Source organism: Netta rufina, assembly GCF_964035555.1.
Source record: "Netta rufina genome assembly, chromosome: 9".
Taxonomy (NCBI): domain Eukaryota; kingdom Metazoa; phylum Chordata; class Aves; order Anseriformes; family Anatidae; genus Netta; species Netta rufina.
In genome coordinates, this window is record NC_140132.1 from 15,572,947 (window position 1) to 15,586,218 (window position 13,272).

The window sequence follows — 13,272 nt, forward strand, 5'->3', positions numbered from 1 at the left end:
AGTGAGACGGGATATTTTCTCCTCTCTACTTCATTATCATCATCTGGCTTTGCTGCTCTTGCCACATGTTCACCAGCTGATGTTACAGTCACTCACTGCAGTGTCACCACCGGTGGCATGCTGCTGGCCTCCTGAGTACTCAGTGTCACTTCCAAAGGATGGAGAGGGTGACACAGGGGACTGAAAGGCAGATTTTGAGCACCATGGCTAGTCACAGACTCTCATTCTCCCGATTCCCTTCTGCTGGGCTCCTCTGTTGGGGCTGCTCAAGGACTGGGGAGGTTCTGCTGAGAACTGAACATTCATAGCCCAATTCTGAAATCTTGGGGTTCCTCTCATTTGCAGCCAAGCCACGCAGTTGGCTTCAATGCTCCATCCCCAGAATTACACCAGGATCCCAGGAGGTCTGCACGTTATGCTGGATGTTAACAATTCTACTTCTGCTTCCTTCCCCAGGGGGAATTTCATTAATGGCAGGGTTTTGCTGAGATGTCCTAGGTTGGCTGTTGCCTCCTCACATCTGGGTGGGGAGCAGGGGGCCAGCAACCTGCCTGCCTAGCAGCTGTAACAAAGTGAGTTTTATGTCTATGGCTTTAGCAGAGCATTTTAGGATTCTCTAGGATGAAAACTACTGCCATATAAAGCTAACACCTTGCAGCAAAGAAGCTTCTGCCAAATGCACTATGCAGTTTATTTACTTTTAACCAGCCCTGGGCCTCTCCCTCTGTGTGTGCAGCACATCCATGATCTGCCCTTTCACCACTGTGAAGACATTTTGTTCCTCTTTGAGGAGATCAAGGAGCAGGTACAAAGCTGCAGAGACTTATACTGAAGCACAAGTCATTTCTTCCAGTTTCTCTTGCATTGTGGAGGATAAGATCAGCACATCGATGTTGATTTATGCCTCTTGCTTGAATTAGTCAGAACCGCATCAATGTATGAGAAAGATGAGCTGTGAGAGGGAAGCCACAGGAAACTCAATACTGGTGAAAGAAATGAGCTCAATGTCTTTTATAGTCTCTCAACCTCCCCTCCCCCTGCCTTTACACCAAATCATAAAAATTAAAATCAGGAAAGCCTGGCCACACGAGATCCTCCTGTCCTGCCTGCACCAAGGGCCACTGCTGGGGCTGGCAGCACTCCCGGCCGTCCCTCTTCCAGCAAGCTCCTCCGTGGCGACCCACTGCCAAATTCAGATTTAATTTCCTCAGCGGACTTTCACTACTTCTTGGTCTTTCCACACAGATCTCTTCCCTCCTCCAGGAACGCTGGGTTCCCCCTGCTACAACTCTCTGATCCCTCCCATGGGGTTCCCCTCCCTGGGGGCCTGTTCCCCAAGCCTGGCATTTCTTCATTCTTCCCACCCTATACTGGGGGCTCAGTTGTGTGGAGAAATGCAGAGAAGGGAAATATCTATCTTTGGGGACACAGTCACTGCTGGGCGTCTCAGAGAGAAAGGTCTGTGGGTGAAAGTTTGCTGCCTGCAGGTCGTGGTTTGGAGTGGGGTGCAGCACCTACCTGAGCTGGCCCAGCAGTCCGGAGGTTTCACAAAATCATGTTTCAGAATTTCAAATAATGAATGAGGTCAGACTAGGAATGACAAAGGGAATGACAAAAATAATAAATGCATCAAGGTGACCAGATAATGAATTAAAGGGTAGAAAAAATAAGCATGAGGCCATGCAAAGACAAGTATTGCCACCCAGGATTTGGGGGTACATATTTTGATTTTAGTGGGGGTACTTATGACATTTTGCTAAAATATACAGTCTGCATCAGAACAGCTCTTGTGGGGTCCCTGAGCATTTTCCCTACTATCCCTTTGGTGGCCACATCTCACTTGTATGAACTGTGGTTCTGCCATGCCGTCCATGGCAGCTCAGTCCTCTGCCAGCACAAAAAGCCCCATTGCAGGCAGCACAGCTGCCAGCAGCAGAAAACCTGGGAATCAATCTCATCAGGTGCTTACTCTGAAGGATTTCATGGTCACAGACCAAAGAGAATTGTAAGGTGTTGCTAAATAACCCCAGAGCAGGTTTGCTGCATGGTGAGTCTCCTCCATCTCCCATCTGCTTTCACACACCACCACAGGTACAGAGGACTTGTTGGAAAGAAATATCACCTCTTCCCCTCCTGGATGAAATCCTCACTCCTTGCTTTGGCAAGCCTGTCCCAGCCCCATCCGCTCCCCATGTGTGGCACCTCCTGCAGCTGCAGCCAGACTCCGGCTGTGCATACACGCGCGCTGCGCTTAACCCATCCTCCTGGCAGTGTCACCAACTTCAGCCCAATTACACCGGCCATGAATTGGACCCTGTTCACACTGAAACTGCCACAGCTTGCAGCTGAAGTTCAGGCTCTTATACAATGAGACCATTCACACGTCTCATTAACTCTGGACTATGCATTGAAAATAACCATGCCACTTGATTCCGTAATTAAGTTTTCTCGGTTTATATCATTTATCGGTGTTTTTTCCTTTTCATAACTGCAACTCTCTCTAAATAGGTGAAACATTCTGTGCTGTCAGTGGAGCAAAAGTGCTACGTAGAGCACAAAATAGTAATTTCTTAGTGTTAGACTGATTGTTGTCATCTTAAATAATACAGTCCCAATTTAAACCCAAGCTCAAAGATACGGGCATGTGGCCAACACCTCTGAGACAACAGTGAGCCTGTGGTTGCGTGTTTTGCACTTTCTGAGCTTTGTTTTTATTAGTTTTTAATGTATAACGGCAGTAAAGTGCAGTCCAAGTTTCTGAGTAAGCAAAATGTACAGGCACATGGAATTTAATAAACTTATACTGCTGCCTACACATGGGAAGACACACGAGTCTTCTGCTCGTGATTTACGTTATTGTACTCCTCTGCTGAGTGCCAGCAATGAGCCTTGTGTTGTACATTGCTGTGCTCTTGTATGAAGGCTTGGATAACAGATCCAGCACATGAGCATTTGAGAATCACAACGTGCTTGCAATCTGCAGCATGTGTTCAAAGCCTTGGGAGGCACAGTGGAGGGAGCACTGCAGAGATGGTTTAGGGAAATGGTTTTGGTCTGTGCTGCAGGAGAGAAGCAACGGTGGATTCTAGAGCACAAAATCTTTTCCAAAACAGGCATAATAAGTCATAAGACATATAATAAGTCTCACAAAACAAAGCAGAGAGATAGGCCAGACCAGGACAAAGAAAAAAAATGAGCTGCCAAGGCTGGTATTGATAATGGAGTGTGGCAGGGAGAGATGTGGACAAGCATGTGTCTTCTGACTGGGGCAAGGCAACCATCCACTGGATGCTGAAAGGGAGGATATGGGATGGCCGTTAGTGTGTGAGGAAGGATGCGTGGGTGAACAATGCATTTAGAGCAATGGCACTGCAGGCAAAGCTTCATTGGCAATCATTTTGTCCATCTGCAGAGGTAATGTGGGAAGTCATGATAAAAGAGGCTGTCAGCAGCACAATAGGAGATGGACACGTCTTGAAGAAATACCTGGATAGAGGTTTGTTGGAGCAGAGGATATCACCAGTTCTTGTGACTGATTGTAGGTTATGGAAGAAAAACATGCAACATTTGATCACAGGTTAGATATGTTTGGGAGAAAAAGATGGTGTTAGCTGTTCTCAGATCCTGAGCCTGGATCATATGGAAATATTTCCAGAAGTAAGATTTAAAAGGTTTAGGAGCCTAGATCATATTGCTAGAAGGAAGGAGAAGTGAAAAAGGGTTGTTGGAAACATTGAAGACCTCCAGTTCATCTGCACTGACCTCAAGTCACCAGTGACCCACCCTGAACAAGGTGTCAGGCAGGCTGAAACACAGAGTGGACCAAGAGGCAGGTCGGGTGTGGGGAAGGAGGTCTGTAAGCTGCCAGCAAAGAAACAACAGGTACAACCCAGATGAGGTGGAGTGGCCTCCCCAGCATGCATCTTGCATGGTCTCACTATGCAAGAAGAGAAAATTCCTCCTTGGTCACTCATCCTTTCATCCCTTCCAAAACTAGGCTAGCTTTATGTGACCCTGATGATGGACTTTTCCTAGAAGAACAGTCCCAAAATGTGATGCACAATTATTATTGCAGCAAATCTATCTGCAATTCATTTCCTGTCGTTCGCTGACATTCACAATCACTCCCACTCCTTCTCGAGTAACAAAAGAGATGGGCAGAGGGAGACAGTCTACAGAATTCAGGTCTGGATTCAGGTCTAAATCATGAAGTACTTCAGTAATGGTTTTGATGTATTCAATAAACCTCTACTTATATACACGAGGCAAGGATCAAAGTCCTTCAGTGAGGCTATGTTGTACTTTTCCATCTGATTCAAAACTCTCTCTCTCTCACTAAGGTACATGGCTGGAGAGGTCACCTGTGTTTGATTTGGGAATTATGAAGTTTGTTCATGTATTAACTAGGAAGGCAAGCCTACAAAGAAACAGAGAGGACTTGAAACATAGCTCTGCTTGTAAAATGCATGTTGAAAGGCCATTTTGAAAGGTATTATAAAATCTGCTCTTATCTTCTTGCCAAATCATCAGTGGTTTGACCCACATATCAGAGTTTTCTGAAAAAAAAAAAAAAAAAAAAAAGCTTCAGATGAATTTATTTACGTAGGAGAAGGTCTTTCAAAACAACTGCACAGGGGCCAGGATCAACATCTGAACACGGGCTGAGTTGTTACATTTTTAGAATTATTCCTTTCATTAGAGGCATGAGGGCTATCTCAGGCATCTTGGGGACTGATGCAGAGTTATAGCATCCTGAACCAGTAACTGCTCAGCTGGGTGAAATCCTGCTTTCATACATGCAAGGCTTCTGAGCCCAACTTCTTTCCACACCGTTGCTGCCACTCAGGGCTCTAAAGAAGGCAAACCCATTGTGTCTACCATGCTGAATTGCTGTGGTTTACATTTTCTGCAAGAAGATGACCCCCAGACAAGGGACTACCAAAATCCTTTCCACCTGGTGCCTGTCTTTTCGTTTATGCAGTGAAAAGAGGGAGAGAAAAAAGGGTAGTTAGTTGCTCAAGTGACTGCACTGGAAGGCCCCCGACATGCCCTGGGTTGCATGCCTTGTGTGTGCCAACTCTTGCTGAGCTGGTAGCCGTAATTAGGTAGTGATGAAGCATCAAGGTGAGGAAAAGCACAAACTGTTGTGGACAAAGGAAGTATGACCTTAGGAAGGAGGACTGCAAAGTGAGGGTAGTGGCAGACTGGTGCCAGAGTGAATAGGAGCCTATGGAGAAACCCCTCGAGGGAGTGATATAGAATTGGGCTGCAGGATGTCAGAACTAAAATATTTTCTTTGCTTTTTCCAAAAGATTTTTTTTTTTAAAGAAAGAAACATCTGGATCAGAAAATGCAGCAAGCTGAAATAAAATGTTTTGTTTCACTTCATCCTCCCTCCAGTCAATCATGCTCTTTCTGCATTCCTTCCTATCCAGGGCCTCAATGTTATCACTGCACAAAGAGATGTCACTGATGTGGAAAGAACATGGAATTACATACGGCACTTCTGCAGACAAATCATTTGAGGTGCATCCTTCAGAAAGTGCAGCCAGGGAGCCAGATGCTTTGTCTGTATTTTGGTGGACAGATCATTCCCAATCTAAATTTTCATGGTTACCAGTGGCACCTCAGTCTCGTGTCTTGGCTGCAAATCCTTAAGGGACCCTTGAGAAGGTTGAAGTAGCCATATCTCAACCTCGTCTCCATTCCCCAGGAGTGCTGATAAGCCTTCCCTCTGGAAGGGCTTTATCTGGACCTGAGAGCTCATATTACATGGGCAAGTGGTTACAGCACATACCTTTCCCATTAGAGATCTACCTTCAGTGTGTTTGGTTCCAGAAGGAAGGAGGGACACCCAAAACTTCCAAACATTTTTTGCCAATGTGCAAGAAAGCAACAAGGAAGATTGCTTTGAAATCTTTGCCAGATGGGAAAGCCCTTCCCCAAAAATCCGGAAAATCTCCAGCCACATGGGAAAAAACCTTCCCTTACATGAAGATGTTGTGAACCAGGCTCCATAATCTGATGGATTGCCTAAAACTAGGGTGTTGAGCCCCATTTCTGATCCCAGACACAGCAGCATAAACCAGGAACAATGTGATCAAAGCCACCAGAGCAGTAGAGGGGGGAAGCCCAGCATGACCGCGAGGAACATCTGGCTTGATGCAGTAACAAGATTTGCACCAAATGGGTTTCAAGCATCTCCCGTTTGCTGCTATTTCAGGCTGTTAAAAGATAGACAACTGCTATAGAGATATTTCTGAAGTGTCTGCAGTAACTATGGCCACAGTCCCTGGTGAGAGACCCTACTGAGCACAGCGCTGTATGTGCAGCCTTTGGAGTACTCAGGCTTGGAACAGCTCACAGGAAAGCATCTAATGAGATCCAGGATTTGCCCATTCACTCTCACTCAGGAAAAACTGATTTCAACCAAATTAACTGTGTTAATATTAAAGACCTCTCGCTGACAGGTGTTCGACACTGAGATTGTTTAAAATGCCAAGTAGGACTTTTTGTGTGCGTGTGTCACTGGGCCACGCTGCCAAACGTCTCGTCACAAGAATGCCTTCAAATTCATGCAAAAATGAGTAACATTTTGGCAGGGCAGGGCTTTGCAGCACTGGAACGGAGAAACCCCGGAGGAAGCGAGACATGCACACAGCTGGGAGCCGAAAAGGCTTCAACAGCCACTCACTGTGCCCATCCCCGATGATTTATTCACAGAATTCCCAGCGGCAGGAGGCTGTCGGGGCAAGAGGGGCCAAGGGTGGAGAACCCAGCGAGAAATGATCCAAGCAGTCGCGGGAAAGGCATGGTGCGAGCCACGGGGATGCAGGGAAGCAGGGGAGGAGGTGTGGGGAAAGGCATGGAAGGGCAAAGCAGAGAAGGAAGAGCTGCCCTGTGTGTGTGCGTGGATTTAAATTTCATAAAGTCATTTAATAATGATAATAATAGTAATGATGATAATATTAACAATGGTATTAATAATGATGATAATCATGATAATGAAGAAGAAGATAATGAAGAAGAAAATGATCATGATGAAGATGATGATGAAAAAGACAATGATGATGAAGAATAAGATGATGAAGAAGAATAAGATGACAAAAAAAGATGAAGAATAAGATGATGATGAAAAATATGATGAAAAGATGAAGAAGATGATGATGGAGAAGAATAGTAAGATGATGAAGATGATGAGAAAGATGAAGAAGATGAAGATGGAGAAGATGGTGAAGAAAATGATGATGATGAAGATGATGAAGAAGATGATTAATAAGAATGAGATGGTGAAAAATAAGATGATGATGATGGTGAAGAAGAACCTCTGCGATTTACAGTGAGCGGCGGCGCGGGGATGCTCCGCGCGGTCCGGGGCCGTGCCTGTGCGCCCCCCTCCCGCTCCACCGCCCTCTTTGCGGGGGGGGCCTGGGCGGGGCAGGGGGGGGCGGGCCGGCGGCTGGGAGCCCTTTAAGAGGTGCGGGAGGGCGGTGCGGGGCCGGGGGCGGGCGAGCAGGGAGCGGAGCCCGGGGTAGAACCACACCGGCTCCCAGCATGGCTACGAGGGGGAGCCGGCCGGGGGGGACCTTGCTGCTGGTCGTGCTGCTGCAGCAAGCGGCGTGCCAGGCGGCTGGGGGGTGCGGGGGGGAAGGCTCCCCCCTGGAGCCCTTCGACTCGCTGTATGCCGGCGGGGTGGAGGCGTACTACGGCGGCGACTTCGCGGCGGCGGCGCGGTGCCTGGAGCGGGCGCTGCGCAGCCGGAGGGAGCTGCGGGAGGCGAGGCTGCGGTGCAGGAGGAGCTGCCGGGGGCAGGTGCGGCTGGAGGAGTTGGGGTCGGGGCCCGGAGGCGAGCTGCCCTTCTGGGGGGCCTTGCTGCGGCGAGCCGGCTGCCTGCGGAGCTGCGAGGAGGCGAGGCTGGGAGCAGCGTCCCGGCACCGAGCCGCCGAGGAGGTGCGAGCCGATTTTCAGCGCAGGGTGCCCTACAGCTACCTGCAGCGAGCCTACATCCAGGTAGGCACCCGCAGCATCCCCCCCTCTGTCCGCCCCCCCGAGCATCCCAAGCGCGGTGTCCATCCAGCAGCCCCCCTGCTGCTGCGTGCCCAGGCTTGGCTTGGTCCAGTTTTATGCTTCTCCTGCTTGCTTGGTGGCACTGATTATTTGTTTTCCCCAAGGGTGCTTGTGAGTGGCTTTTGGAGTAGTGTGGTACCCTTCTGAAACTTCTGCCTTTGGGCACTTGGCAGGGAAGAGCCCTACAGAGCCCCCAGCTAACACCCCGAGGCTCCACGCAAAGGATGCTGCATCCCCTTGATGGGAGCTGAGTTGGTGCTGAGCTCCAGGAGTGGGCATGAAGCTGGGGGATGTACAGCTGCTTCTGGGATCTGATGGTCTTCAACCTGTCCTGAGATACACAATCCTTTCCATGATGCTATACGGTCACTGTTAGCAGCCACCGATGTCTTAAGCATCTTTCTGTAGTCCCAGTACTGCTGCCTTGTAGCTGTTACCTTCCACAAGGATATGGTGTTATTCTTTGTGAACTTCTTTGCCAAAAGAAGAAGAAGAAGAAAAAACAAAACAAAACAAACAAAAAAAAAACCACACACACAAAAAAAACAAACACCTATGCCAGGGTACTTAAGGGGATTTTTCTTTTAGTTCAAGACCTGTGCTCTATCAAGGCAGGTACCTGTAGCAACTCTTCCTGTCCATGACTTGTAAGGACAGAAACTGTGGGAATTTTATTTCATGCCAAGCTGAAAGTGTTTAAAACATTTCTGGAACATTTCCCCCTGGATTTCTGCTTTATTTGAACACAGTCGTAATCTTTTAGTTGCTATAGGCAACTTAATAGGTGAAGACCTGCACAGCAGAGCATGGAGAGGGTGACTCTGCTGAAATCCATTTCCAGTTGGAGAAGGAAACGTCTGTCCTAGACAGTGCTAGGATTGGTGGTGCAGTGACTGCACAGCAGCTGGACAAGGAGGCAAAGAGCTACTGCATTTTTTTTTTTTTAATTTATTGTAATTCTTTTTCTGTCATTGCTTTCATGTCATTTTTACAAGTCAGAGGCTGGAAATGCCTTGGCTTCAATTCTAGCATATGTGTGTAGTGTAATGCTCCTGAAAGGAACCCTGGGAGAGAACCAAGACTATAATTCAATATATATTGATCCTAGTGAAGCTGGTGGAATTTTCCTGAAGTCCTTACCCTGAAAGATGCTCTGCCCCTATAGTGTTGCTAGGTGTGGGAAATTATCCCAAATTTGCCATGCTAAAAATTAAGTGATTTCTTCTGAGTTCAAAGCCTTTCCCAGAATCACAAAAGTTGGTTCACATCAAGCTCACCAGCAAACTTTCCTCTGAACTAGGGAATGAGCTTGACTAATTTTGACTCCCACTTCAATAAAATCACTATGCAGAAGTCCAGATGATTTTTGTTGACCTATGAACAACATTTCTGGGTCTGAGGTTTTTGTTAGCTCATTTTAAAATATGCTGTAGCCTTATCAAAGCAATTTGTCAAAACCAACCTTTTTTATTATGTGCAAGCCATGTTAATTTGCTTTTGCACTGTCTGGAGATCTTATATCCACTCTAACATTTGGATTTTCTCACTCTCTGATGGAGTAGCAGATATTCCTGCTATCTGCATGGATGCCAGGGTGCTGGGCGCTGTAGCCAAGGGCAGGTACAGTTTGAATTGAGCTATTTTTGGTTTTAATACCTCTTCTTTAACCCTTTTTGTAAGCTGGCTGCTCCTGGGTTCTGGCCAGCTTTGCGAGCAGCCCTGGGGCCAGCTTTGCCCTGCTGAGATTCCCCTAATACTTTCTTACATTCTCACCCCACTGCTGCCTTCCTGGATTGCTCTTTTGGTGTGCCCCAACAACTCCGTGTGCAGAAGAAACATCCCATGCCGGATTTGCCTGTACTTGCACAAAACACGAGGTCTGATGCCTGGCACTAGCATATGCATGGATGCGAACCGTCTTCCTGTGCCAAGGCTGAGTGAATGCCTTGGCAATTTCCCAAGTGTTGGGATGCATCCACACTTGCACCCTCTGAGAGACCTTGGCATCTGCCTGGCTTTTTGTCAGCTGCGACAAGGGGCTCGTGCGGATTGTGCAACTCCAGGTGGCGGTACCTCTCTCTGCCTGTTTGACCCCTGTTTTGCTCCTTGAAACCAACAAGGAAATGAGATGAAGTTCAACATCCTGCAGCGTATCCTGTCCAACCCCTCCCTGGGCTGGCTGCTGGGTACTCGCAGAGGGCGATGGCATTGATGGCTCTGGGGAGGAGGAGGAGCAGTCTGGGTTGTGCTGCCCACCTCCTGCTGCTGGGGACCAGGGTTGTTTGCTTCTCAGGAGGGGAGAAACACCTCCCTTTGGGACACAGCAAGGAGTAGATTTAAAAAAAAAAAAAAAAAAAAGAGTAGAGTTGGCATTCATGTAGCTCTTTGAAAAATGGTACTGAATAAACATGAGCTAATCCTTGCAACACTCCTGTGGGGTGTGAAAAGCAGAGGTTTTTATTCCTGCTGGCCAGATGCACAGGCTGAGCATTGGCTTGCAGTGTGCAAGCATGGTTAGGTTAAATGCTGATGGCGCTCCTGTGTAAGAACGTGTCCCATCAAGTCCTTGAATCTGTCCTTCTACCAGCTCCCTAAATTATTTCCTAATTATTTTTTTTTTCCTCTACATATTTTCCTGAAATAGAAAGGAAGACCTCTGTTCTCTCTCACAGACACGATCCAAGTTTCCCGGTGACTGCAGAATGAAGTGAGGGGAGGTTGTGGTGCACTGCACAACAGCTGGAAGTGTCTGTGGGCTTTCCACTCTTGATCAGGCTGATTGCAGTCTCTACAGAGACTTTAGACAAACTCCTTTGAACAAACAGCCCAAGTCCAAATGTGCTTTCACATCTCGTGGTTTCCAAATGCACAAGTAGGAAAACTCCGGGGCAGGATTTTCTCTGAAGTTGCTGATGTTCTTGGGTGATTCAGAAACATACTGGGTGCAGCTGGCTGGAGCAGTGAGTGAGCTGGGTTTTGAGAAGAGGTGAAGATGGAGGAGGTGATGAGAACGTGGGATTTAACTCCTGTAGTGCAATTGGCGGGCTGTCCTGCCCCCAGAGACAGAAGTCATCCTGCAGTGGGCTTCTGATGTGATGTCCCATGGGCAGAAAGACCTTTTTGCCTTATGCCAGTGGTTTCCTTTTGGTGGTATTCAGTGAAATGCCCTCTAGGCTTGGCAGATGGATGTAGGGGGATGTCTTTGCTCTCTGAAATATTTTTTTATTAATCACATCCTGCTCGCTTTGCTGCCTGAGTCATCGTGTTCCTGTTCAAACACAGCCTGCAGGCCATGATGTTTCTTCCCAACCCCTTTCTGGGAGGTTTCAAGCTCTGAAGGTGAGCAGAGGAGGAGGAAACCACACACGCCGTTTCACCTCCTGGTTGAGGCTGCTGACTCGGGAGCCATGCTGGAGCTCGCTGCAGGTGGCCTGCTGCATCCCCTGTGCTAGACTTGTGTCTGGTCCCAGTGCTGACTCCTGCAGGCCAGCCTGGTCCAAAAGCAAGTAACCTGGAAAACCTGATCACCATATCAATTACAAAACCAGGTCTTGCTTCTCTTTTATCCTACTTACTCTTCCCTCAAGGTCTCTTTCCCTCACCTCATCATGTTCCCAGCTGCAGCATCCCCTGGCCTGTTTGCTGGCTGGTTGCTACAGCCTGTTTTTATTTTCTCTGTGTATTGGTGAGCACTTACTCTCCTCGTAAACACTGACTTTCAGTGGTCTCATCTTACCACTCGCCTGCATGCCCTGTTGCACATCAGTGAAGCAGGGCAGGAATCATATGTACGCAGTCTGCGACCACCAGCCTTTGGTCTGTGCTTGTCTAAAGCAGTAAGCAAAGCAAGTCTCCAGGGCACAGGGCCTTGCTCCTCTCCTAGTGGTTTCTGCTCACAGGTGGAGCAAAAGGTGCAAGAGTCTGACCCTGTCTTGCTTGTTCTGTCTTTGTGCCGAGTTCCTCCTCGTTGCGTCTGAGTTGTTCCAGTTCCTAGACAACGTTATCGTCAGGATTTCACATGCTGCAAGCAGCAAACAATAACATTTGGATTTTCTGTGCCATAGGAGAGGCTGTTTATTTGTTCTTTTAAAGTGTTCTTTTTTATTTCCTTCTAAAAATCTTTTCCTGTTCATGTGAACTTCATACAAGCAGCTTAATCTTTCTGATAGTCTTGTGTGGGGAGGACTCCGACTGTGTGCTGTCACCCTCTCGACTGGGTCCCCAGCTGTACAGTTCAGGGGCAGCACTGAAGGCATGGCCAGGAGCATGTCCTGGGTCACGTTGTGATCTCCTGCCCATTCCTACCCCTGGAAGGTTTCTGAGATACAGCACAGACATAGCAATGGCCTGGGAAGAGACCACAGGGCGAGGGAGAAACGACATGGCCATCCAAACCATAAGAAAGCATTGTGTTACTGATTATTGCCCTACTCCAGTTGTGCCTTTGAAAACTTTCTATTTATGGGAATCTGAACTCAAGGGAGGAGACTTGCATGCACAAAATTGGGCTCTAACCTCTCTACACTCACTGCTCGGTCTTCTGCCAGCGCTCGTGAGAGTCTTGCAACCAGCTGTGCTTGGGCATCTGTCTCTGTGCACTTACAGCAAGCCTCACAATGTTTGTTAAGATTTCCCTATCAAATTTTTTCCATCTCAAGCAGCTCCTCACTGCCTCTCTCTGCACTGTTGCACTGGGCCAGAGCCTTTTGATAAGCATATGGAGTATCTGCCTAGGAATTGTGGAGTAACTGGGTTCACACCAATGTAGTTGCTTTGCTAATTTAGCTCATTTCACTCAAAAAGTGATGTTTTCCCTGAAAATTTGTTCAGATTTTCTGTATGCTGCAATTCTACATGGACTTCACGAGTCCTGTGCTGGGGTAAACTGCATCCTCTGGGGGGAAGGCAGTGATTTCACATGTGGGTAGTGACATGATAACATGCAAAATGCTAGTACTTAGAAGTCTCTGCAGAAGCAGCCTCTTGAAGCTGTTTCTCATCACATACACCACCTGTCCTCTGCGGTCTCCCCATTTGGTCAGCCTTGTTTTCATTGGATTCAAATGAAACATCACATCCCAGACAATGACCTATAATAGATCTGGCTGATAATCATTATTATTAGGATTATTGCTATTAGAGGTGTTTGCTTATCTTATGTCTTGAGAGTTGGTATTACTCAGATGCTGGGTAAATAAATAGATC

General features: G+C 47.6%; 1 protein-coding gene across 1 annotated transcript in view; it reads left to right on the plus strand.

Annotated features, from left to right (window-relative positions):
- Window positions 1-7,907: 7,907 nt before the first annotated feature.
- Window positions 7,908-13,272, plus strand: part of P3H2 (prolyl 3-hydroxylase 2) — a gene marked incomplete at its 3' end in the record, with an annotated part of 63,377 nt that continues 58,012 nt past the window's right edge. The window contains exon 1 of the mRNA XM_084291774.1: window positions 7,908-8,010. The remainder of the gene's footprint in view (window positions 8,011-13,272) is intronic.